This window comes from Furipterus horrens, unplaced genomic scaffold (assembly GCF_987537825.1).
Source record: "Furipterus horrens unplaced genomic scaffold, mFurHor1.1.pri manual_scaffold_8, whole genome shotgun sequence".
Lineage (NCBI taxonomy): Eukaryota > Metazoa > Chordata > Mammalia > Chiroptera > Furipteridae > Furipterus > Furipterus horrens.
This window is the reverse complement of record NW_028327178.1, coordinates 80,750,914-80,776,278: the sequence shown is the minus strand read 5'-3', so window position 1 is coordinate 80,776,278 and position 25,365 is coordinate 80,750,914. Positions and strand designations below refer to the sequence as shown.

Genomic DNA, 25,365 nt, shown 5'->3' with positions numbered 1-25,365 from the left:
ACATATATATACCTTATGAAGTGATCACCCCAATAAGTCTAATACCTATCTGGCATCATACATTGTTATTGCAATATTATTGACTATTAAAATTATATTTTAAAAGTCATTAATTTTTTAAGTTCCTGCTTTAGATAAATTTATTTTGTGATCATATCATCTACCTGTGTATAGGTTATGACAATTCTTTCTTTTTTATTTTTATTTAAGCCTATTTATTTATATTTTTTATTTATTTAAACTTATTTATTTATTTATTTTGGTGGGGGATCCCTGCTCTCTAACAATATCCCCCTCTCAAACTTAAGACCCTTTATAATCTTTTAAAGGACAATGGGCGAAGGTCTCGTGCTCTTCTAGCTGCTTCAAGCTGGACATGGTCGTTGTCCTACCTTCCCTTGAGTCCATAAATCCCTAATAAGTGTGGGGATGTGGAGGGGAGGGTGGCCTTCCCACATGGGGAAGGATCGTGCAGACTCCAGGTCAGTTGGCTGTCTCCGGGCAATGGCGTGCTTGCTTTAACAGACTGGCATCCTTGTTGTATTCTGGGGGCAACAGATTTGGCAACAGGGTTAAAAGGCATCATTCAATCCATAACCACTAGATGACAAAAGGCAAGGATTAATTTTTCAATGTCCCGCATTAGGGAAAAAAAGGCTTCTTTGGAGGAAGGTATGCAAGGCATGTCACACCTGTCCAAAGCCCTTTTGTCCCCTACACTTAGTTTGGGCTGAGGGAAATATTTTAGGTTTCCCCCCTCTCAGACCTCTGGGCCCTTTCTGTCCCAGCCATTAGGATAGAAAAGAGAAACCAGTTTTAAAGTGAAGCCCACGACCACCTCATATTTCACCAACCCAACCACTTAATTCAGCCAAACCATTGAGTCTCAGGAGGCAGTGATGCAGACAGGATTAAGTGAGGCCTATACGTACAGACAGTCACTCAGGTAATGATATCATAGGCTTATGCCCTATGAAAAAAAGAACACACATGTTAATTTACATGACATAACCCGCAAACCAGTCTAAATCTGTAAGACTGTCTTATTGGGAAGACATCCAGTTGCAAGGCATTTGATGTTCTTCTTGCCTGTAAATTAAACATCTTTGATGATGTCACAGACCTAGTTTAACTTTCAAATGAAAACAAATTTTAAATGAAAATAAACTTTAAAGACAGTAAGCTGCACTAGTTTACAATCTACCACTGAGCATTGTGATTTTCCTTGAATTGAGATTTTTCTCCTTAAAATTATCCTCCTTGTCATTAAAGGGACTGCATTAAGTCCAGTTTTAATTTATCCTGTTCGTTTGCATAAACACAACCAGAGCAGAAAATGATTACTTATGATCTTTAAGTCTGCTTTGCTGGAACTTACACAAGGAACATTTAGGGTGACCTTCAGTTTGCCCTTCAGGGCACAGAAGCTGAGCCACATACCTGCCATTCAGCCTTGCCTGTAAACACCTGTCTTTTCCAAGTCCTTCAGGCTTTCTATTGTGCCTTAAGGTTCCTTTTAGACATCTTTCAGGAAAACAATCTCGTTCCTTCTCTGGAAAGATTGCCATGAACCTCACAACCAATCAAGGTACCAGGCCTTTTTTCTCATGGGCTTTTATTACCTTCCAAAGTCAATCTATTCCAGTTTCTCAGGGCTTTTTGATAACAACCAGAGCCCAGGCCTGCCTCCTTTAGGCATGACATTTCCAGCCAAAGTCTTGGTTAACAAAACCTCTATTAGCAACTGGTCTTATTAGTTTTATGCAAAGAACCTTATGAATAATGACAATTCTTATTGGCTTCTTTTCTTCTAAGTTGGAAAAAGGAACTTAAGTAATTGGACAATAGGCTGTCATTGAGGTGACTACAGCTAAAAATGAAATACCTATTTTAGATGTTAAGACATCTTTGCTCCTTAATTTGTATCTTTGTATAATCATTATTATCATAACTATATGTATGAATAGATTTTTATTATATATTTAGTGATCTTATTAATTTCTTCAATGACAAATAGCATGGTTCTAATACAAGTTTTTTCCCTTGGTTCTTTACATCATATGTGGCTTGGACCTTTGAGATTTACTCTCTTTAATCAAATGGAGGCAATTGTCTACCTTTGAACTTTGATTGTACTTACAATAAGAAATACGTTTTACATGATTTTAAGTACTCAAACACATACATAAACAACATGTATGGCCCTGGCTGGGTAGGTCTGTTGGTTAGAGTGTTGTCCCGATATGCCAAAGTTGTAGGTTCAATTTTTGGTCGGGGTACATACAAGAATCAGCCAATGAATGCATAAATGAAGTGGAACAGAAACAACATGTATGTATACATGCATTCATAGAAACAAAATTCATTCAAACAAAAATATTACAAACAATATTTAATTTTTGTATTGTTTTTAAACATGTAGTATACTTTGATTCATTCAATTCTAGACCATTCATTATTTTGAGTAAAACGAAATATTGATTGTAAACCAGTAATCTGATTTCAGGACTCATTAATGGGTTACTTTTTGGAAAACAAGTTTCTATTGTATATATAATTTCTAAGTAAGTTAATTAATGTGCTTCATCTTCTCACGTGTATTACTGGCACAGGAGATATTCAAACATATTAAAAGTAAAGTTGACCCTTGAACAACACAGGTTTGAACTATGTGGGTCTACTTTATGCATATTTTTCAATAAATACTGTAAATTAGTTTCTCTTATGAAATCCTTAATATTTTCTCTAACTTTATTGTAAGAATACCATATAAAATACATATAACATATAATATATGTGTTAGTCAACTGTTTTGTTGTTGGTAAGATTTCTGGTCAATAATAACCTATTATACATGGATTTTTGAGTGCGTGGGGGTCAGTGCCCTTACCCCCCCATGTTATTTAAAGCTCAATGGGTCCATATCACGTAGGGACAAGAGAAAATTTCTGGTATCTCTGAAAATACTAGAAGGTATGATTGCACAGAACAACAAAGGCATTATTTCCCCTCTTTTACAGAGGTAGCATAGGAATCTATTTGATCTGAGATAAAAGATATTTAAAAAATGTTTTTAATCTTTGAAAATCAAAACAATAAAAAACAAATGCTGCACTTTCTTCATAAACTATAATCTAGTTTATGTACATTTCCAAGAGTTAATATTGCTAATGGGGATGATGACTGCTTTCAATGATACAACTAAACTCAGTAACTGAATTTCAGGAAATAGCACATGTCAAGATGAATAAAGAAAGCTGTGGTTAAAACATAGTTATTGTACAATTCTGAGATGATTAATTTAAGAAATACATATCCTTTTGCCAGGAGATCACATGATTATTTAAAAATCTTTCCCCTTTATTAGACATTATTATCTTAGCTCTGGGGATATTGTCTGAGCTCTGTGGATAGGAGAAGGCCTGCGGCAATAATGTTCTGTGTCAAGATTCTACATGTTGTTTTTACATGTGTGAGAAAAACATGGACTTTTCCAAGAGTCTACCGTTATATCCTTATCCTTTGCCCCGCCCCATGCACCAGGTACTCATTTCAAGATTCCATTTTGTAGCCAGCTTTGTTTTATGGTGTCATGTTTTTGGTTAAGATAATTGTAAACCCAGGCATCACATGCAGAATGTGTGATATAAGCACAGATTAAGACCATGTGTACCGGGGGAAGATAATGCATCAGAGCACTCTTGTATTAGTTTTTTCACAAGTGCATTTGGCCTGGACTTCCTTCTCCTCTGGCCAGATAATGTTTGATGAGATCAGTTAGTGGTTTGGTTTACATGAATATACCTACTCTAGTCCCCCTTTATCCATGGTTTCATGTTCTGCGGTTTTAGTTACCCACTGAAAACTCTGGTCCAAAAATATTAAATGAAAAATTTATGAAATAAACAATTTACAAGTTTTTTTTAAAGATTTGAAAAAATTAATAATATACATATAAGAAAACATTTATAAAACACAAAAAGCAAAAATTGACAAGTGAGGGACTTCCGGCCAAGATGGAGGCTTAGACGGACACGCTAGGTCTCCCTCTACAACTAGAGAGGAATACAACTACTTCAAAACAAAGGATAACTAGAAATTCCAGAAAATAAAACTACACGGAAGTCCAACATATGGAGTTATAAACCAGCGGTGCCATTTGGGCAGGTAAGAGTTAAAGAGGGCAGTGCTGTTTGCGGTCGCACCCGGAGCGGCGGGCGGTGAGGAATCCCGGCTGCGAAAGCCCCTGGCGGTGCGCGACCCTGGCGAGGAGTCCCGGCTACGCAAGCCCCTGGCGGTGCGCGACTCCGGCGCTGGGGAGAGCAGCCGCTGCATCGCCTTGAACAGTGAGGCCCAGGGGGACGGGAGGACGGATCCCGGTCTCCTAGCTGAATAACTGTGTGAATCCATCTTGGACCCCCGCCCCCAAAGAAAGCACCACAGGGCTGCGAAATAGGTCGCGGACAGGCAGACGCCGGTCGCTGATTTGTGACGCCAAACGGCGCCCGCCGGTCGCTGGGTCATTACGAGTACACAGGCACTGCCCCCGACAGCCGGCCCAAGAAAACAAAACGCATCTGTCAAAATGAGGCAGACAACTATAGAAATCCCGGTGACACAACTCACCAGACAGCAGATAGAGAACCTGACAGATGAACAGATAAGAAACCTGTCAGAGGCTCAGTTCTGGGCCATTGTTATCAGGTGGCTTACAGAATTCACAAAAGAGCAGGAAAAAGATAAGAAAGAAGCGAAAAAATTTCATAACGAAAGGAACAAAACCGCATACGAGATAGAAGGTGAGAAAAAATCCAGAGTTCATTTCAACAAACTGGAATATGGAGAAGGAACAAGCAGTCAACCAATGCAGCGAGAGGAAATGGGAAGCAACAATGAGAGGATCAGAAACCTCTGGGACAGCTATAAAAGGCCCAACATAAGAATCATTGGTTTGCCAGAGAATGAGGAAGATGAACTAGAACTTGAAAAATTGAGTGAAAATATAATAAAGGAGAACTTCCCAGACTTGGGGAAGGGAATAGACTTGCAGGTCCAGGAAGCAAGGAGAGTTCCCAAGAGACTGGACCCAGGGAGAACCACTCCAAGACACATTATAATCAAAATGTCAAAAATTAAAGATAAAGAGAGAATCTTAAAAGCAGCAAGAGAGAAGAAAAGAATTATGTACAAAGGGGTCCCAATTAGACTATCAGCTGACTTCTCAAGGGAGACCCTACAGGCAAGAAGGGACTGGCCAGAAATATTCAAAGTAATGAAAATCCAAAACCTACAACCACGAATACTCTATCCAGCGAAATTGTCATTCAGAATAGAAGGACAGAGAAAGTGTTTCCAGGACAAAATAAAACTGAAAGAGTTCATTAGATCCAAACCACTGTTATATGAGATGTTAAAGGGACTGGTTTAAAAAAACAGAAGCTAGGGAGATGAAACAAAGGCAAACTAAATAGGCAATGAGAGTGGAAAAGGAACTGTGGGTACGGGAAGCATATTGGGGGGAGGTCAACAGGGAGGGGGAATGGGGAAAGGGAGGGAGATGATATAGGAATTGGGGATCAAGGTAGGAGGGAATGGAATAGACGGAGAGAGGTTGGGAGGAACTGTATGCACAACTAATGGACATAATCTAAAAGGGGGGGACAACTGGAGGGAGGGGGGCCACCGGGTGGAGGGGAGCAGAGGGAAGGGAAATTGGCACAAATGTAATATTTTAATCAATAAAACACATTAAAACTGAAAAACAAAATTGACAAGTGAAAAGATTAATAAACTTCATCAACAATAAAACAATTGTTTTAAAAGCACCACAAATAAGCAAACATGAAAAATAAAATTTGTAATATAATTATTAGACAAATATTACAATCTACAAGAATTCTATAAGAATCTACAAGAAAAAGATAAAATTTTTAAGTGGAAGAACAGTATTAATAGGCAATTCATAGAAGAAATGGACAATAAACTTGAAAATATAAGGAAATACAAATTGTATGAAATTTTTATCTATTAGATTGGCAAAACAAATTTTTATGATATAGTTGTAAAAGGGTATGGGATAATAAAAACTATCATGAGCTGCATAAAAATTGGTTAGCCAATCTGGAGGACACTTCTCTCAACAACTATAAACATTTTTTTTAAATATGTTTTATTGATTATACTGTTACTGTTGTCCCAATTTCTTTTCCCTCTGCTCCCCTCCACCCAGTGACCCCCCTCCCTTCAGTTGTCCCCCCCTTTTAGTCCATGTCCATTGGTTGTGCATATAGTTCTTCTCAGCCTCTTCCTGTCTACTCCACACCCTCCTACTATGCTTCTTAATTCCTGTACCATCTCCCTCTCTTTCCCCCTGCCCCCTCCCTGCTGACGTCCCCCCAATATGTTCCCCTATAGTTCTTTTTCCACTCTCATTGCCTACCTAGTTTGCCTTTGTTTCGATTCCTTAGCTTCTGTTGTTGGTTGTTGTGATGCAGTTTTCATTTTAATGTTCATAATTTTGATCCTCCTTCTTCTAAACCAGTCCCTTTAACATCTCATATAATAGTGGTTTGGATCTGATGAACTCTGTCAGTTTTACTTTGTCCTGGAAGCACTTTCTCTGCCCTTCTATTCTGAATAACAGTTTCGCTGGATAGAGTATTCATGGCTGTAGGTTTTTGCTTTTCATTACTTTGAATATTTCTTGCCAGTCCCTTCTTGCCTGCAGGGTCTCCTTTGAGAAATCAGCTGACAGTCTAATTGGGACCCATTTGTACATAATTCTTTTCTTCTCTGTTGCTGCTTTGAAGATTCTCTCTTTATCTTTAATTTTTGACAATTTGATTATAATGTGTCTTGGTGTAGTTCTCCCTAGGTCCAATTTTTTTGGAACTCTCTATGCTTCCTGGACCTGTAAGTCTGTTTCCTTCCCCAAGTTCGGGAAGTTCTGCTTCATTATTTTTTCACATAATTTTTCAATTTCTAGTTCTTCTTCTTCGCCCTCTGGCAATCCTACAATTCGAATGTTCGTTCGCTTATAGCTGTCCCAGAGGTTTCTGAGCCTCTCCTCATTTTCCTCACTTTTTGTTTCCTCTTTCTGCACTGGTTGACTGTTTGTTCCTTCCCTATGTTCCGATTTGTTGATTTAATCTCTGGTTTTCATTTCCTCACCACTTGTCTCATACGAATTTTCGTTCGTTTCAGTATGACTAGCTTTCATTCCTTCCCTGTCTTGTTCCAAATCTCTTGTTAATTCTGTAAGCCACCTTATGACTATAGCTCTGAACTGAGCCTCAGAAAGATTATCTATTTGCTCATCGGTTAGTTCCCTCATCTGCTGCCTGGTGAGCTGCATCACTGGGATTTCAATCATGGTCTGCTTCATCCTGACAGTTTTCTGTTTACCTTTGCTTCCTGGGCGGGCTGTAGGGGGCCCTGTGCACTCGTCACTACCCAGCCACCAAGGACCTTTTTCACCGCTCTGTGGTGCTTTGTGTGGGGGTGGGGGTCCAAGATGGATTCCTGCCATTACTCTCCGCTGAGAGACCTGGAGCTGCCTCCTCCGTCCCCACTTCCTCTGGGCCTCACAGTCGGAGGCAATGGGGGTCTGCCTTCCCCAGCATTGGAATCACGAGCTGACAGGTCTTGACTGCAGCCAGGGTTGCTCCCCTGGCGTTTCTCGCAGTCCCGGCCACTATCCCCGCTGCTAGCACTGGTAGCACCGCCAGACTTTTCCGCTCCAGTTGCCCCTCCTACCCGTCCAGACGAGCACCGCTGGTTTATAACTTCATACGTTGGGCTTCCATATAGTTTTATTTTCTGGAATTTCTGGTTATCTTTGGTTTTGAGGTAGTTGTATTCCTACTTAGTTGTGGAGGGAGACAGAGCGAGTCAGGCTAAGCCTCCATCTTCTATAAGTTTTAAATAGCATGCTTTTCTAAGGATTGTGATGAAATCTCATGCGGTCCTGCCTGGAATGTGAATCATCCCTTTGTCCAGCATCTCCAGCTGTGTATACTCCCTGCCTGTTAGTTACTTAGTAGCCATCTGGGTTATCAGATCAAGTATCACAGTATCACAGTGTTTGTGTTCGAGTAACCCTTATTTTACTTAATAATGGCCCCAAAGCAGGAGGTTAGTGATGCTGACAATTAGGATATTTCAAAGAGAAGCCATAAAATGCTTCCTGTAAATGAAAAGGTATGTATTTATAGGAAAAAACAGTATATTTAGGATTTGGTACTGAGGTTTCAGGCATCCACTGGGGGTCCTGGAACATTTCTCTGTGGATATGGGGGAGGAGTGGAAGGGAGTGGGCGGGAAGTACTCTATATAAATCATGAAAGTTCCCATATAAAATACTAGTTTACCATATGCACTTGCATTCATGGTGGCCAAAATAGGTGAAACATTTGCACTTACTTATATAGTTATTAAATAAACACTAGTGGTTATAGTGGCAGTGATAACGATAATGTAGCTAGCATGTATATATATGAATCCTTTCATATGCACCATGAGTGTCTCATGTAAGAGCCACAGCCAAGGCCATCTTGTGACATTTCACCTTGTTTTTCAGATGAGAAACAGTGTGATGGTTTACTGTGTGTATTCACTTGGCTAGGCCATAGTACCCAGTGTCTGGTCAGAGACTAGTCTAGGTGTTGCCATGAAGGTATTTTTTTGATGAGATTAACATTTACATTCATAGACTTTGAGTAAAGCAGATGACCCTCCATAAATGTGGGTGGGCTGTGTTCAGTCACTTGAAGGCCTTAAGAGAAAAGACTGTGGTCTCTTGAGGAAGAAGGAATTCCACCTCCAGACTGCCTTCTGGACTGAAGGTTGCCACATGAACTCTTCCCAGGGTCTCCAGACTGCTATTCTGCCCTGCATATTTCACACTTGCCAGCCCCCACAATCACATAAGCCAGTTTCTTGAAATAAATCTGTCTCTCTCCACAAGCACTCACGCATATCCTATTGGTTCTGTTTCTCTGAAGAACCCTGACTAATACACTGAGACAGTCTTTTGCTCTCCCAGTTGTCTAGTTCCAGAACCAGTGCTCTTAGCCACTAGAGAAAAATTTCTACCACACATTAGTGATTCTTATTTAAATTTAAATTTACTTTATTCTTCCCTCCTCCCATGGTCTATCCTGTCAAAAAAGAAAAATGCTAGTAAGCAGAAGGAACTTGAGCTTTCAAATGGAACTGTCCTTATCCATAAATTGAGTCCACCTTCACTGAAGGGTTACAAGTTGACTGCCGTTGCCAGACAACTGGTAGACCCTCTCTGGGTTTCTAGGGATGAAGTGCTCATGTACCACAGAAAAGGTCCTTCCTTCAGGGGCATAACTGCTAATTGATAAATACTTATTTCCACAGAAGACTCCCTTGTTTTACCCCCTCTTCACTGTTGCCATTCCTTATGGTTCTCCAGGCTGATGGGCAGAACTGCCAAAGACCCTCTCCTGTCAAAGAGCTCAAGACTTGCATAGCCACAAAGAGATGGTAGTGGTACCAGATGGCAGGTTATACTTGCTTCTATTTATCTAGGGAAACAGACTTTAAAAAGGTCTAATGGTGAATGAGAATTTTTGTCACCATGAAGAAAAGTTTATTGTCCTAAGGTATTAATTTCTCCTCATTTCCATCTGAGAGACAGCCAACTTATAAAAATTGAATATTTTGTTACTTTAGAACATGTTCTGCTTTTGAAGGTTTTGACTGCCTTTAAGAATGTAATAGGTATGAAGTGCTTAGAGAATTCTGATGACTAAGCAAGGCCATTTCTCCTTAAGTAAATGTAGATGCGATCTTTGGTTTGTGTGTAGTTTCACTAGGCAAAGAATGGGCAGATTTTTTAATAGATAAAGCTGGAATAGCAGTTTATTATTCTTTTCTTTAGAATAGATGCTCAGAAGGGGAGTTAACTAACTGCATCACATTGACCAAGATTTGTCATCTTTGGTGCTAGGAAAGTCACCTCAGTAACTGCAGGAGCCTCCTACCTGGTCTCCCTACCTATGCCCTTACCCTCCTTCATCCTGCCCTCTATTTTGTAGCCAGAGTGATCTTTTTGTCTGTCCGATTACAATGAAAATTTAACGAGGTCAGGGATATCTGCTTGGTTTATTCACTGTTGTATCCTCAATGCCTAAAATAATGCTTGGTATATAGTAAGGGCTCAGTAAATATTTGGTGCCATTGTGTATTAGTAGCCCTTCAGAATGCACAGTTAGCTCTTAAGACTTGATGCTTTCTACTACCTTAATTGCTATTTGACCTTGGCATTGGTGACTGTGAATCTGGTTCTTCTAGTTACAGTGCAGTGGGCTGCCTAGAATAGATGTCCTGCCAGCACTGATGCAACAGGTCATTACTGTTCGGGGTCCTTCTGTGTGCCAAGGTTTAGGTGGGACCCAAGGCTATATATATTGCAGTGCTCTTGGGAGCCCCCTGTTCTCCTGGCCTGCTATCTTCCAGATCTCCTCAGGGTCAAGTAGCTACTGAGTCTCCCTAACAGCTGGCAGGTGACTAACATGTGGATTTTAAGTATAGGTAGCCTGGAAGCAGGGCTGGGTTCGATGAACTATTGAAACAACCTACAAAGTGTGAGCCAGATATCGCTTGGTGCTGAGCTGCTCCCCTGAGAAGTAGCCACACATGCTGTTTTCTTTAAAAGTGCTGTTTAGGCCAGCCTGCTGCCACCATGCCACTTGAGGATCTGATATGCATCCATATGTTTTCATAAGCAACTTTGCTTTCATCTGAAGAACACCTCCATTCACAAATGTCATAACTTCATTTTTTAGCTCAAGACAAAGACTGTTATTTGTATTCGTTTCCTAGGTTGCTATAACTAAGTACTACAAATTTGGTGCCTTAAAACAACAGTTTATTGTCTTACAGTTCTGTAGGCTAGAAGTCCGAAGTCAAGGTATCATCAGGGCCATGCTTTCTCTCTGAATGCTCTAGGGGTGGCTATTTCCTTGATGTCCTGTAGTGTCTGGAATTTGCTGGCAATCCTTAGCATTCCTTGGCTTGTAGATACATCATTTTAATCTCTGCCCTTGTCATCACATAGCCGTCTTTTTCTGTGTGTATGTCTGTGTTCTCTTCAAAGGACACCAGTCATATTGGATTAAGGGCCCACCCTAGTAACCTCATCTTAACTAGATTATATCTACAAAGACCTTATATCCAGATAAAGTCACATTCACAGGTACTGGAAATTAAGACCTCTTTATGTCTTTTGGAGGGACACAGTTCAACTTACCATACTATGAGGAAGAAAGTCTACAAATTTTGTAAGAACAAAGTGCAGAGTTGACCTCTTCTTGACAGCAATACGATTCTGTAAATGCTTTTGTCTTCAGTGGTTGACTTATCTGAAGACTATTGTCTTTCATCTTCAGACCCTGGAATGGGATTTAGTTAAGTGAGTCATGTGTACTTTCTTTTTCTGAGGTCCAGGAGCCCTGGGAGGATGGATAAATGAACTGTGGATGGAAAATTCCCTGAAATACAGGTAGAACTACCCTCCTGCAGGTGTAGTCCTGGTCCCTGTGGGAGCTCCTGGATATGCAGTGAGGTAGATTAGGAAGGCTACAGCAGAGCGGTGGAAGTGGTGGGAAGGTGGGAATGTGCCGCTTGCATGTAAAGGGCCTCTTCTCAAGAGCTCTCCCAAGCCCTTTATTCTGCCCCGCCAAAGCTGTTCTTAGGGCTCTTTATGGTACTCATTTTTCTGAGGCGTCGTTGTGTAGCAAGTGGGAGACACTGCAGATGCTTGGTGGAGTTGAGGAGGCACATACCTACCATGTTCTTCTCATCATAGTTCTGCATTTGGAGAAGCGTGGCGTGGGACTTAGCTTCTTCTTACACAGCAGGAGACCATTATGGGATCTGTATGTAGGAATCTCAACAGTTAGAGAGGGGCCTCTGAGAGGCTTGTGTGATTTTTCTGGCCTGAAAGGTGGAGGCTACAATAGAGGGAGGCCCGTTAAGTGGCCACGATCCTCTGTCTGCAGAGAAGAGTGTGCACCACACACCCAGCCTGGCTTAGGTAGCCGGAAATATGGCAGTTCCATACCCCCAAAGTGAATTTTAAAGTTGACTTATTTACACCATTGTCATAGCAACAGGAAAACTATTCTGACCTATAGCAGTGGAAGACTGTAAAAGAAATTGTAGAAAGAAAAAAATAATGCCAGGAAAAAAATTGTAATAAAGTACCATTCTTTTACTTATTCAGTCAACTGAGAATAACAGTTTGTGCATTTGGCACTCAAATGGGAAATGGCATTTCGTATTGCAACGTGAACCTGCTTACATTAAGTGATTTATTTTTTGGTTTAGACAGTGTACTGAGAACTTTCTTCAAGTGGAGAGTTATTAAAAATGTGAGAACCGGCAGTCCTCACTAACCTGAAGTGCTTGGGGACTTAGAGGAATGATAAATGCAGATAGCCCGGAATCCAGAAACTGTCTTGAACATTTAAAACCTCAACTGTGGGAATATGTGCACATCTTCAGTTCATCAGATATAGGCAATCTTTCTTTCTGTGAGGTCTTTTTTCACTTATGTCTTGTCTGCACAGGGTGGAGCCCCTGCTTAAATTCTATGTCTAGCTTGGGGAAAGACTGAATTATTATAGACCAAAGCTAGTGCTACTTGGGAAATGGAAGATAAAGGAGGGTAGGAATGTCTTCTCGTTTGGCCCGGCTGTGAACTTGGGGCCCCCCTCTGGGTGAAGCTACTAGGCCAGGCCTAAATATCTCCTCTCACCTCTCAAATGTGCCTGTGAAGGCCCCTGCTTGGGAACCTTTTTACAGGTCTTTTTGTCACTTAACTCTGGGCTTGTAGTTAACACTGTGCTCACCGTATTTGTATGTGATCTTGACTAGAAATCTGTAGGCCGAAGACCTTGTGGGCTATTTCTGTCCTGTCTCCCATGCTCTTTCGTTCTCTTTCACTCTCTTTTGTCTTAATATATGTTTTGCTATATTATATATGCATAAACATAACCCATTTATATCAAATTATTATTTCTTTAAAAATCTATTAGAATTAGATTTTTAAAGGACCCCCTCCCCTTTAACCTACCCATTTATAAGTTAGTTCTTGCTAATTTATCCTGTCCATTTATGATGTTAGTAACATCTTGATTCCGAATTTGGCCGTGGAACTACATCAACTGGTTTGTTGCATGCCGCTCCACGTCGTGTTCATGGTTATGATATTGAAACTTCAGGACCACACACAGATAGCAAAGTCTCTGGCCACTTAAGCATGTAAACAGTCTGGCTTTTTATAAAGTGGAAAAATATTTCTTGTGCACTATTTTAACATGATCAGCATGTTGAAACTTGGTGTGCAACTGTGTCAACATTTCTTTGGCTGGAAAGAGCAAACCTGGAGAACCTCATGGTAACATATAAAATGCAAAGCTGGTTTGTTTACTACTGGGATTTAGGCAGCAATTACAGTCTGAAGTTGATTTCCAAATTTGGGATATGGAATAAGTGAAATAATTATTTTTTTGTGTCATGATTATGCTAGTTAAAATAATGATTCCTTCTCAGATGGCTTAGGTTCTTTCAGAGAATCAGAGGAAAATGGGTAGTTGAAATTTGCTGTGAAGTCCTTTTTTAGAAAAACTCACTTTGGACCCAGCCTGACAGTGTCTTCCTTTGTTTCAAATATTTACTGAGCACCTCATATGTGTCAGATTCTTTTTTACGTGCTGGGCATGCAGATTAAACAAGGAGGCTATGGCCTCATGGTGCTTGCTGTTGCTCTCTGGCTGTCTTAGGGGAAACAGTTAATGAATAATCAGGTATCCAAGAAAGATGATATTTGTGATTGCTCTGAAATGGGTTTGTTCATCATCGGATGTTTGTTGAGGGCACTGTTGATACAACAGTGAACAAAACAAATTTCTTACATGTATTATATTCCAGTGCAGGAGACAGGCAATAAGCAGTAACCAAAATTAAATTCTTTATGTTAGTAGGTGGTAAGTGCTGTTCAACAAAGAAAAAGTAAAGCAAGATAAAAGGTATCCGGAGGGATGAGGCAAGGGGGAGAGTACAAGCCGCAGTTTTAAGTCGGGAACCCAGGCAGGCTTCACTGGGAAGTCTTGAGGAGGTGAGGGAGTCGGCTCAGCTGTGTCCAGGGGAAGAGTGTCGTGAGCCTGTGGGAGACCAGTGTGTGTGAGGGCGGCATGGGCAAGGGGGGGAGAGCGTAGGGGACACTGACACCTACTAAGGGTATGAGTATAAGAGAATGCCTGGTGGCGTGGCAGAGTGAGGGAAGTCGGCATTTTAGACAGAGGATGCAGGGGAGGCCTTTTGATGAGGCTGTGAGATATGAATTGAAACCCAAAGGATTTGAAGAGGCTGTCGTGTGGAGAGTTAGGCAAGGGTGTTCCAGGCAAGAACAAGGGCCGAAGACATGAAAGAGGCAGCTGTGCTGCCATGTGAATGTGGGGAGAAGCTTAGGTGGGGCGGGAAGGGAGGTAGGAGACCTCTTAGGTAAGGTCCTGTGGGGTAGGGCCAGGGGTGCAGAGTTTACTCCGAGTGAAACAAGATGTAGAATGAGGTGAAACACTCCCTTCTACCTGTCTTCTAAGATTTCAAAGAATGGAAGAAGAACACAGCATAAACCACGTGGAGGTACTGAAAGCTTTATAAGGGCTAGGACTTCTCTGCTACGTCACCATTGCGCCCTCGTGGCTTGGCCTGCACCTGGCTGATGTTAGGCATAGCGCAGCAGGAAGTATTTGACTATATGAGTGATTTCCAACCAGTGAGCCACAAGGACTTTTAAAACATGCAGTACCTGGCTATTTAGTGAGGGGCACTGACCTCTTTTCCCTGAGATTGTCAAATAAAAAAATGATAACAGCTCGCACAACAACAGCTGTTGGATATGAGTGAATCAAATTATACCTATTTTTTGTCACATCAGCAAAAAATATATTTTTTGTTGTGCCACAGAGTTTCAGTAATTAGTTTATGTGTGCCATGAGATGAAAAAGGTTGAAAATTGCTGGAATAGATGGACACATGGACAAATGATTTAGTGCCATTCTGCCTAGGGGGACAGAAGCTTATTATCTTTTGTATTTGGAGGTATTTGGAAAACACACACATTACACACTCACAATCCCAAGATAATATAACAGCGCTTATGTACCAGACACGCAGAATTTACAGCCCATAACATTTTGGCGTATTTTCTTCCAGCCTTTATAAAATTATAGTGTGTGTGTGTGTGTGTGTGTGTGTGTGTGTGAAAGTTTTTAATTACCATCATCATTTGCTTTCCCCACCCTAGAGGTAGCCATGCTGTGAGTTGGCCTAATAATTTTATAGCAGACCCTCTGTTTCTCGTTTGCATTTGGGAAAGGAGAAAGTAGAGAGGAGAGAGCCAGGTTTCGCTAAGGGGCTGTGTGGCCGGCCAGAGTCAGCAGGAGTGTCTGCCCCCTTGGACCCTGCTGTGGAGCATCCATCCTGCTCAGCAAGTACGCTTTAACATGATTTGTCCTGATTCAGTTTTTCCTCCTGATATTTTCATCAGACAAGTTGCTCAACACGGGCAGCTCCATTTACAGATAACTAAAGCTTACCCCTTTTTTATTTGAAACACTTTTGATAGAAATTAAACTAAATGTCTTACAGGTTTAGATTTCCCCATCCTCTTCAGTGATGTCTGTTAACCGGGATTATTCTTTTGAACACTAGTACCTATATCCATTAACGCTTCCAGGGGACACCAACGGCTTGCTCTTGCAGTAAGTGTCCCCTGACTACTCCGCTAAAATTATTCTTCTTCCTGCTTTGCCTTACTTTGGCGGTCCTCATTCCCCATCAGCCACCAGCTCTCCTTTCTTGCTATTGTCAGTCAGCCTGCCTCTAACTCTTCTTTAGTCCCACTTCTTATTCCTGACCTACGAGTTTCCCATCTGCTTTGGCCTGGGAAAGCAGATAATCAAATTAAGTAAATTTCTGGTTAAGGCCAAAGAAGTCTCAAGTGAGTGGCCCTCAGCCGAGGGTTCTCTGTGGACCTCAGGACCTAACTCAGGGTGTCTTGTTACACTTCCCAGCCTGACAGCTTGATACTGACCAGCAAACACATTTGGGCATGTGGTTTCTAACAGGCGATGCTAAGAAAGCACTGCTGCTGCAGAAGGCTTTGTAAGCATTCGGTACTCTCTGCATAGGTTCAGGTTCTCCCTTCTACGATGGGCCAGGGCTTCCTTTCTCCCTTCCTTAGACTCTTCCCACAGGGGTCTGACTGGGGGCTCAGGGCCAGGACCTCTCAGTGACTGCCACAAAGGTTGGCTTCAAGTTGTGATTCAGCATTAGAGAAATCTGATTGTAAAGTTGTTGAAGAAAGTCACCGCTGGGTCTCTAAAGCTTATCCTTTTTGTCTAAAATGTATTATTCAGTTATAAAGGTGGTAGGGGATATTGAAATAATCTCATTTCAGCTTCTAGATTTACAGCTGAAGAAAACAAAGCCTTGAATGGAAGTGAGTTGATCGAGGTCACTGAGTCTGGGGTTGCTAACCGAGCCATGTTCCCACCGTGGAACAGTCTGGCCACCATGGTCAAAGGTGCACTCTTGTTTGCTGTGATGTATCTGGACATGGTGGCTGGTAAGTGGTACGGCTTTGGCAGCAGTGTAAAGTAGGTGGTCTTTTTTCTGTCTCATTTCCCAACCTTGCTGGGATATCATCTTAGTGTGCTCTAGATTTTGTACTGGTTAGAAAAAGTGGTTTGGAGCCTCGTCATTGTGTGGACAAAGGCTAATCCAGGAAGATATTCATGGCAGCCTTATTTTCAATATTGAAAAATTGGCAACAGCTACTCCAGTGTTGGGTTGCTGAATAAAATTTTGACATGACCATGTAATTGAATATTATGCAGCCATTAAAATTATACATCCAGAGTTGGTAATAACAAGAGCATTGACAAATGTGCTCGTCATTTTTTAGTGTAATGTTACAATATTAAGTAAAACAGGCAGAACTGAAAAATAAGAAAAATAGTACAAAAATTGTATACAGTATGACCTTGACTATACAAAATGTTTAAAAAGACTAGAGAGGAAATATTCCAAAATGAGATTGCCATTTTTTCTGGAGGGCTTTTTTTTTATTATTTCCTTTCTGTACTTTGTAAAATTTCTAGAATACCTATATATTATTTTTACAAATTAAAACGTATTCATTTTAAGCTATTAAAAATTAAAGTTAAATTTTAAAAGTTTTAAAAGATTTTATTTATTTTATTTTAGAGAGAGGGGGAGAGAGAGAGAAAGAGAGAACATCAATGTGAGAGAAAAACATCAATTGGTTGCCTCTCACAGGCCCTGAACCGTGACGTGGCCCACAACCCAGGCATGTGCCCCTTCTCAGGAGTAGAACCAGCTACCTTTCAGTTTTCAAGAGGACGTCCACCCCCCTGAGCCACACCAGTCAGGGCAAATAAAAATGAATATTTTAAAATTTTATTTTTAAAAGAAGAAGCCAAAATGTTAACTGATCACTGATAAAGGGAGAAACTATGTACCATCTGTGTACTGGTTATCACTGATTGTAATGTATGTGATGCTGCTATCAGAGTTTTATCATGATGTAATCCTTTGGGGTAAGTATTACAAATTTGCTGTTGGAGAAATTCAAGGTAAAATATGATAGTTAATTTTCTGAAGGTCACAGATGATTAATGCTGGAGTCATGAGTTGAACCCAGTCTGACTTCAGAGCCATTCTGCCTTATGGTCGAGATGGTGAAAGGGAAAGGAGGTGGAGAGAGTAACAGTAATGGTGATGGTGATGGGTAAAGGGTGCGACGGGGGCTTGTTATGGCAAAAGCTGTCTGGCTAGGGGGACAAGGTGAGAAACCATATGTAAATTTCCCCAGACACAGTAGAGAGAAGCCGCGTGGTCCACACTAGTGCTACACACCTCACCAAACTGAGTATGGTGAGGTTTATAGTTGTTCGTATGGGAAATAGTGCAAGAATTAATAAATAATAATATAAGAATAAACTGTTTTGCATACTCACAACTATAAACCTACTTTTGCCCCACCCTGTCTAGGATTACTTTTCTTACCTGTGGCCCCTTAATGTAAGCCAGCTATTTCGCCACATACTTAACCAAAGAAAGTGATTTGCTCCAATGCTGGAGGAGGGAAAAAACTGGCCACATTAAACTGATTTTTATATAGACAGTACTAAAATGTGTTTTCTTTCTTTTAGTGTTTAAGATATTTTTAGAAGTAACTTTTAATACAGTCATTCTTGGTGGATTTAGAAAACAATCATTGTATAAACCCTAATTCCACACTCTGTGCCTAATAAATGAATGTGATTGCTATTGGTGTGCATGAGTCTATACTCCTTGTGGCCACACTTAACTTTTCATCCTGGATAACAGGCAGCTGGGGCTGCAGGCCCATTATAAAATCAGCTGTCTTCCCACCTGCCATGATCAGTGAGTCAGAGCATGTTCAGGTCTACTAAAGACAAGACCAGCTGCGGTGAGAGGGAGCCTGGGCCTAGCCTCAGTTACCTGGCAAATTGTCAATAGGCCCAGCAGGAAGTGGACACTGTGCCCTCTGCAGCATTCTGCCTGCCAAAAGCACTGGGTCTGTTGTTTGGGGACAGGACACTTCCTGGGTTAAACCCATCAGCATTGATGCTGTGTTCTTGTCTTTCTGTTCACCATTCTGGCAAAATGAAATCAGCTTGTTTTCTTATTCTGTTTTGAGTTGCTGGTGGTCCTTTAAACCTTAAAAAGTTAGCAATAATCTGCGGACATCTAGTTAATCTCTGGTGTGTCATATTTCCCTATCAATAAGATGATATGTACTCATCTTTCAGGCACTTAAAATGTCCTTAAACATAGTAACAGAGAAAGAAACATTGAAATCATTCAGTACAAATTAATCACTCTCCTGCAGTCCCCTCTGCATCCTCACTATTACAGGGTCACGTCACCTCTGGGGGCAGTGTCGGGGATTTTGAATTCTCCACGTTATAAGAAAGTCTGTTCATCTGACGACCAGGCAGGTAGGAAGGTGATGAGACTTTTTCTTTAGTTGTGCTGAAATCTGCTTACCTGAAATATACCTCTGGTTGTTTTAATTTTGTCAACAGACTATGTCTACCAGCTCTTCAACAATACCAATAATAGAAATGACTAATTTAATAAAAGCAGCACCAGCAGCTGAGCACTTTCCATCTCATTTGATGCTCACACCTGCCTTTGAGGAAGGTTCTATTATTACCCCAGTTTCACAGATGAGACTCAGAGCATGAGGACTCCACTTAGGTGGCCACACTCAAGAGCAGAGTGATGAGGTACCACATCATGATGGCTCCAGCTCTTCAGGTGACAGCCCTTCCTGTGTCCCAAAGTCCTTCCTAACCCCAAATCTTTTTTCTACTTTCATATTAAATAGTTCTGTTCCTTTGACCATTCCACATATAGTTATATTCTTAAATGTGACACTCAGGTATTCCTACTTTCTTTGGATTCCTTTGACAGAATCCTCTGAACACTTGGTGCCCATAAGAAAGCTGTTCTTTTTATAAATTTTAGTTTAATTTTAAATATGGAATTTACACATAAAAAATCTATGCTTATCATAAGAGAAGTCATGTGCTATTTTATTCTTGTCAGAGAATAGCACACAGATGTGACTGTGGACTTGGAAGGCAGTGTCTCTGAATCACTTGAGCCTAGAAAAGGGGGTTGCAAACTTTCTGGAATGAGCCAGATACTAAAATATCTTAGGCTTTGCAGACCATACAAGTTTGTTGCATCAACTTAATGTGTCATTGTTGACAAAAGCAGACAGAGACAATATGTAAACAAATGAGCCTGGTTGGGTTCTAGTAAAACCATTTCCAAAAACAGACAACAGCTGGGTTTGAAACCTGGCTCATAGTTTGCATTTAAAGGGTTTTCCTTGAGGGTGAGAAAATGTTTACAGGTGAGTGTTAAGTAGGATAGTCCTAGTCATTTTGGCATAATTATTAATAGCACCACCTTTCATTTTCAAAAGTGTCTTGGTCAATAAATTAATATATTATTACCCTAGTATTACATCTCTTCAACGTTATTAAAGAGACTAAGATGAGATAGAAACTCTGGTTTCTGTTTTTAGCTCAATCAGTTATTTTTTGTCAACAGTTAGGACATTTCTGCATCAGGCTACCTTTCCATAAGATTCCTGTCGTGTTCCAGTCCAGGAAGAGAGCCTGGCAGTGGAGGGAGGGTACAGAGACCTCCCAGAGAAGTATTCATAGCCTCCCTTTTTATAGTACTGCCTGTGTGCTGGGCACTGTTCCGAGGGCTTCATATACACTGTCTCAGGAAATACTAGGCCTGTCCAGAAAGTATTTAGCCATGTAATAAGAAAAATAGAGATATTTATTGAAGAAGATACAAGAAACATTGTACATAGGGCAATGACGCTTCAGTCCCCTTCAAAGTACGCACCTTGGGACTTCACAGAGTTCTTCCAATTGCCATTAGCTCCCGTGTTGTATTTTCCTGAATCTCATTGATGGTCTGAAGTCTCTTCCCTTTCAAAGGTGATTTTAGTTTTGGGAAAAGCCAGAAGTCTCAGGGTGCCAAATCTGGGCTGTAGGGACACTGAGTCACCTGAGTGATTTGACGTTTCGACAAAAACCTGCATGAGATATGTTGTATGAATGGGCGTGTTGTGTTGAAGCTGCCAGTCACCAGTTGCCCATAGCTGCAGCCTTCTGAAGCATCTGAATAGTTTCCCCAGAGCAATGTTTAACCTTAATGCAAAATTTGATACAGATTCATTGCTCTACTCATTCATTTTTAATGCCACAGTCACATAGTACACATGCTCACTCAATGGCGTCTACCGCCCCCACTGACTAGTACAGTGAAGTCATCATTGTTCACATGTTCACATTCCAGTCCACTCTCCTTGGCTGCCAGGTTACATGGATGTTGCATAAAGTGTCCTCATTATATTAAAATGCTTGGACTTTCTGGACAGACCTCATGGTTGGTTTTGGATTCAAACTTACTGACCCCAGAACCTAAGTATGATTAAGTATGAAACAATTAAACCTAATAAATCACTCAAATATAAGCAGAACAAGATTGGGATCAGGTGGAACCATGCTCTGTACTCAGGGTCAGACATCACCTCCCACCTTACTCATCTTACGTATGAACATCACAGAGGTCGGCGAGTGTTTGATGGGACCTTTCAGTGGGACTAAAGGAATTGCAAAATCCATAGGCCTTCTGGTTGGAAGAAGCCTCAAGGCATTGGAAGAACTTGAGGCCAAAAGATACCAGGTGGGCCAAGCGCATCCTTGACTTTGAGGGATATAGGGCTTGTGGAAGCTTGGGGCCTACTTTTTACATGAGAGCTGTCTCTGGTCTACTCAGGACTTTTTCTAGCTGGGTTGAAGGGTAAGAAGGACAAGAGAATCCTGATCCTGGCTTTGCTTCTCACTTGTTATTACTCTTCTGCAGCTCAGTTACTATTCTGTGTAGCATCTGCCTGGGAATTAAAATGTGTATTTCCCTGGGACAGTGGAGAGAGAGCAGCCCACACTAGACTCTGGACTCTTATAGATTAGACCCCCATTCCAGTTCAGTGATTTCAAGAGAACATCGAGTTGTATATAATTTTCAAAGGGAGTTGCCTTTTTAAGATAAACCCGTGCCAAAAGGAAATCTTTCAAAATAATTCCCATCAATTCATTATTTCTGGGTGGTATAGTTTCCAGAATAGTGACCATAACCACAATGAGGACAGTCATTTTGGAAACTACACAGGCAGAGAAAAGTGCAAAGGAGGGTGCCTGTAGGTTTGGTAATAAAACTTCTCCCAGGAGCGACAAGTGAGTGGAGAACCAGTGAGTATGCCTCCTGGCCCCAGCTTTTTAACATGTATCCGAGGTGTATTATAGTTGCTGTGTTTTCCCACACTTTCAGTGTTGCCCTAGGACAATTGTCTAAGTTCATTTTGGCATCAGGACAAATGAGGGGATGTTTCCTGTTTGCCTGACTCTTGCCCCAACTTCTTTTTCTCTTCTGTTAAACTCTTGGCTAAGTATTCCACATTTTAACTGACAGTAGGGCACCAAGTGCAAAAATCTGCAAACAGTTAGCTTTCATGTTTGAGCATTCTGGTTAGAGCATACCAAAGTTAAAGTTTTCATGGCATGGAAAGATCACCCTCTGTATAATGCATTAAACATTTAATAACATTGAACATTTAATAATCCTGAACACTTTTAATGGGCCACACGGGAGCCTTAATGTGGTAAAAATGTATTTCTTCACTGTCAACTTAACTTATATCATATTGAGAGAAATTCTTCGAAGCAGCTTTGAGGGGTTGGAAGTTTATAAGCCTAAAAACAAAGAGCATATTTTGAAAGTATTTTTTAATGTAAAAAGAGGTGATAGAGATAGAGGGAGTATTAATCTAGAGCCTGGACATTTCTCTGCAGTTGAATACTTTTGGGTTGGGGAGAAGTATGCCACCACTATTGTGCAACTGCTGTGTGTCAGGTGAAGTCATTCAGAGTGGGGCTAGCACCAAGACCAGCATCAGAACACAGTCTCTGTGGTCCTAAGACCTAGCTCTTCGATTGGGAATGGGAATATGGGCTGTTTGGCCCCTCTTAAAACATTTTAAAATACAATATCTTGCTCTTGCATCTCAGCCACCAACATGCCATCCAGACTGAGAAATACCCAGAAACTTCGGGGCCACATGAGCCATGGCCATAGCCATGGCCACATCAGCAACACAGAAAGCACCCGGGAGGCCGAGGTGATGCTGGTGGCTGCATCAACTTTGACAAGTATCACCCTGGCTACTTTGGAAAAGTTGGTATGAGGCATTAGCACTTAAAGAGAAACCAGAACTTCTGCCCCACAGTCAACCTAGATAAACTGTGGGCCTTGGTCAGTGAGCAAATGCAGGTGAATGCTGCCAAAAACAAGACTGGAGCTGCTCCTGTCACTGATGTGGTGCGATCGGGCTACTACAAACTTCTGGGGAAGGGAAAGCTCCCAAGGCAGCGTGTCATCGTAAAGGCCAAATTCTTCAGCAGAAGAGCTGACAGGAAGATTAAGAGTGTTGGTGGGGCCGGTGTGCTGGTCGCTTGAAGCCACACGGAGGGGAGTTCATTAAATTCTCACACGTGCTATATATATATATATATCTTTGGAGGGAAAATCAAATGTTACTATGTATTAAATTGAATTTACATTTATTTCTTAGTTGTAGCATTTTTAAAGTAGTTGTTGTTGGTAAAATAGGTGTGCATTTGAAATGATGCAATTGTTTTCAGAAGTGCAGAAAAGACCAAATAAGGACCAAGTCCAGTAATGTAATTGCCAGTTTTATTTTGTTTTTGTGTATTTAAAATAGTCTTGGCTCCTTTCTCCAAATAAATTCCAGTCAAAACACTTAAAATTATAATGTGCATAAATTAAGGACTTAGGAAACTGATATTTTCAAGTATTTGGAAGGAAATTATGTCTTCTGAAAAGAATTCATGACATAAGCATGGCTCATCAGTTCACGTGACTGATTACTGAACTTGAATGGCATCTTTCTTTTTAATTTGAAAACTTTGTTGTGGTGTAGTTGAAAATATAATAATATCAATTAGTTCTTTAAAGTCAATGTTTTAAGGGTGAGAAAATCTTTTTTGATTTTGCTATTAGTCACCTGAGATTTTTTTTCTTGCTTCTTAAGGCTATTTTTATCAGCACCATGGTACATGGCCTGGAGATGTCTTCTTTGCATGGTTAGGTGCTCTCTCTCTCACACACACACACACACAATGTAGATGCTGGCAAGTTTTTAATATTTGAGGGGAGATTTTTATTTTTGATTCAGAGAAAGTAACAAGCTATTGATAAGATAGATAAGGTAGTTAATGTTATTGAGCAAAACTGAGGTATGACTGTGAGGCTTATAAACAGACTCCAGGGGCTGTTCCAGAGAGAAATTCCTGTGCATTGGCAGCATTCAGGAATGAACATTATGCCTTCTAAGCTGTGCGTTTGTTTGCATGTGTCAGTTCTGGGATGTTTTATAACAAGTCAGATTCTTGTTTAATGCTGTTCTCCATCAAGATGATTCTAACACAGAAAAGCTCTGAAGCTCACCCCACTGAAGGCAGCCATGAGACAAACATCAAGTGTCACTGCCTTGTTTTTTGGAAGGAATTTGCTGGCATTAGCAAAGAAAATCCCAAAGTGGCTCAGGTCGTCTCCATTGTCTTTTATCCGTCTTTCCCTTTAACAGTGAAAAATGTCTGGGCAGTTACAGCTTTGTTCTAAAGTGGACCATAATTTTGTCTATGTTTTACATCCCAGTGGATTCCTGAGACCAAATATGGTATTGCTTCTCAGAGATGTTTCCTTTTCTTTCCTTTCAATCTATACAATATTTAATAGATTTATTTTAAGGTCAAGATTATCTTTTAGGTCAGCCTGCAACTTAAAACCAGACAGAGTAATTTGGTTAGTAAAATAAATAATTGTTGAGAGTGACTATGTACATTCTGATCACTTTAAATTTTCAAGCTATCATATTTGAGAAAGCAGTCCTAGAAATTTATGAAATTGTTTGAACCAATCTTTTTTCTCATCTATTACTGGTTCTTTGTTTTCATATATACCACACAAAAAAGACTGTGCTCTGTAACATCTGTCCTCATGTGGTCAGAACCCCAGCACTGCCAAGGCCAAAGGCACTACTGTACCCCTAGTCTGGCTTGACAAGGGGAAACAGAGAGAGAGAGAGAGAGAGAGAGAGAGAGAGAGAGAGAGAGAGAGAGAGAGAGAGAGAGAGAGAAAAGGAAGAAAGGGACTAGATTCAAGATGAAAGATAGAAAGATAGACATGGGCCAGAACTTCATGTGAGGTGGGAAGAAACAGGATGTTCTAAACAGAAATGATGTGTCAGAAGCTTCCCATTTTAGAAATGCAAAATGCTAGCATTTATTCAAAGAAATGAAAATGTAAACTGCTTGCTTTAGGGAAGTGGGCATATCTTACTGGTTAGAAGTTCATATTCTGGAGATAGATAAGCCCAAGTGGGACTCCTGGTACTTACTGGTCCTTGACTATAGGCTGCTTACTAACTGCTTAGCATTCTAATTTCTTATCAGCAAATTTGGGCTGTAAGGTGGGTAAATAAATAGTCCCTGCTTCATATTGTTGATAGGAGGCATAAGTCAGACAGCAGTTCATATACTTAGGGCAGTGCCTGGCATTTAAAAAGCCCTCAATATGTGCTGACTGTGGAGCCGCAGTCTC

General features: G+C 40.8%; 1 protein-coding gene and 1 pseudogene across 1 annotated transcript in view; both read left to right on the top strand.

Moving 5' to 3' along the window:
- SLX4IP (SLX4 interacting protein) overlaps positions 1-25,365 on the top strand; it is a 227,894-nt gene that overhangs the window by 71,251 nt on the left and 131,278 nt on the right. The window lies entirely within an intron of this gene.
- On the top strand, positions 22,760-23,199 carry LOC150003220 (large ribosomal subunit protein uL15 pseudogene; annotated as a pseudogene).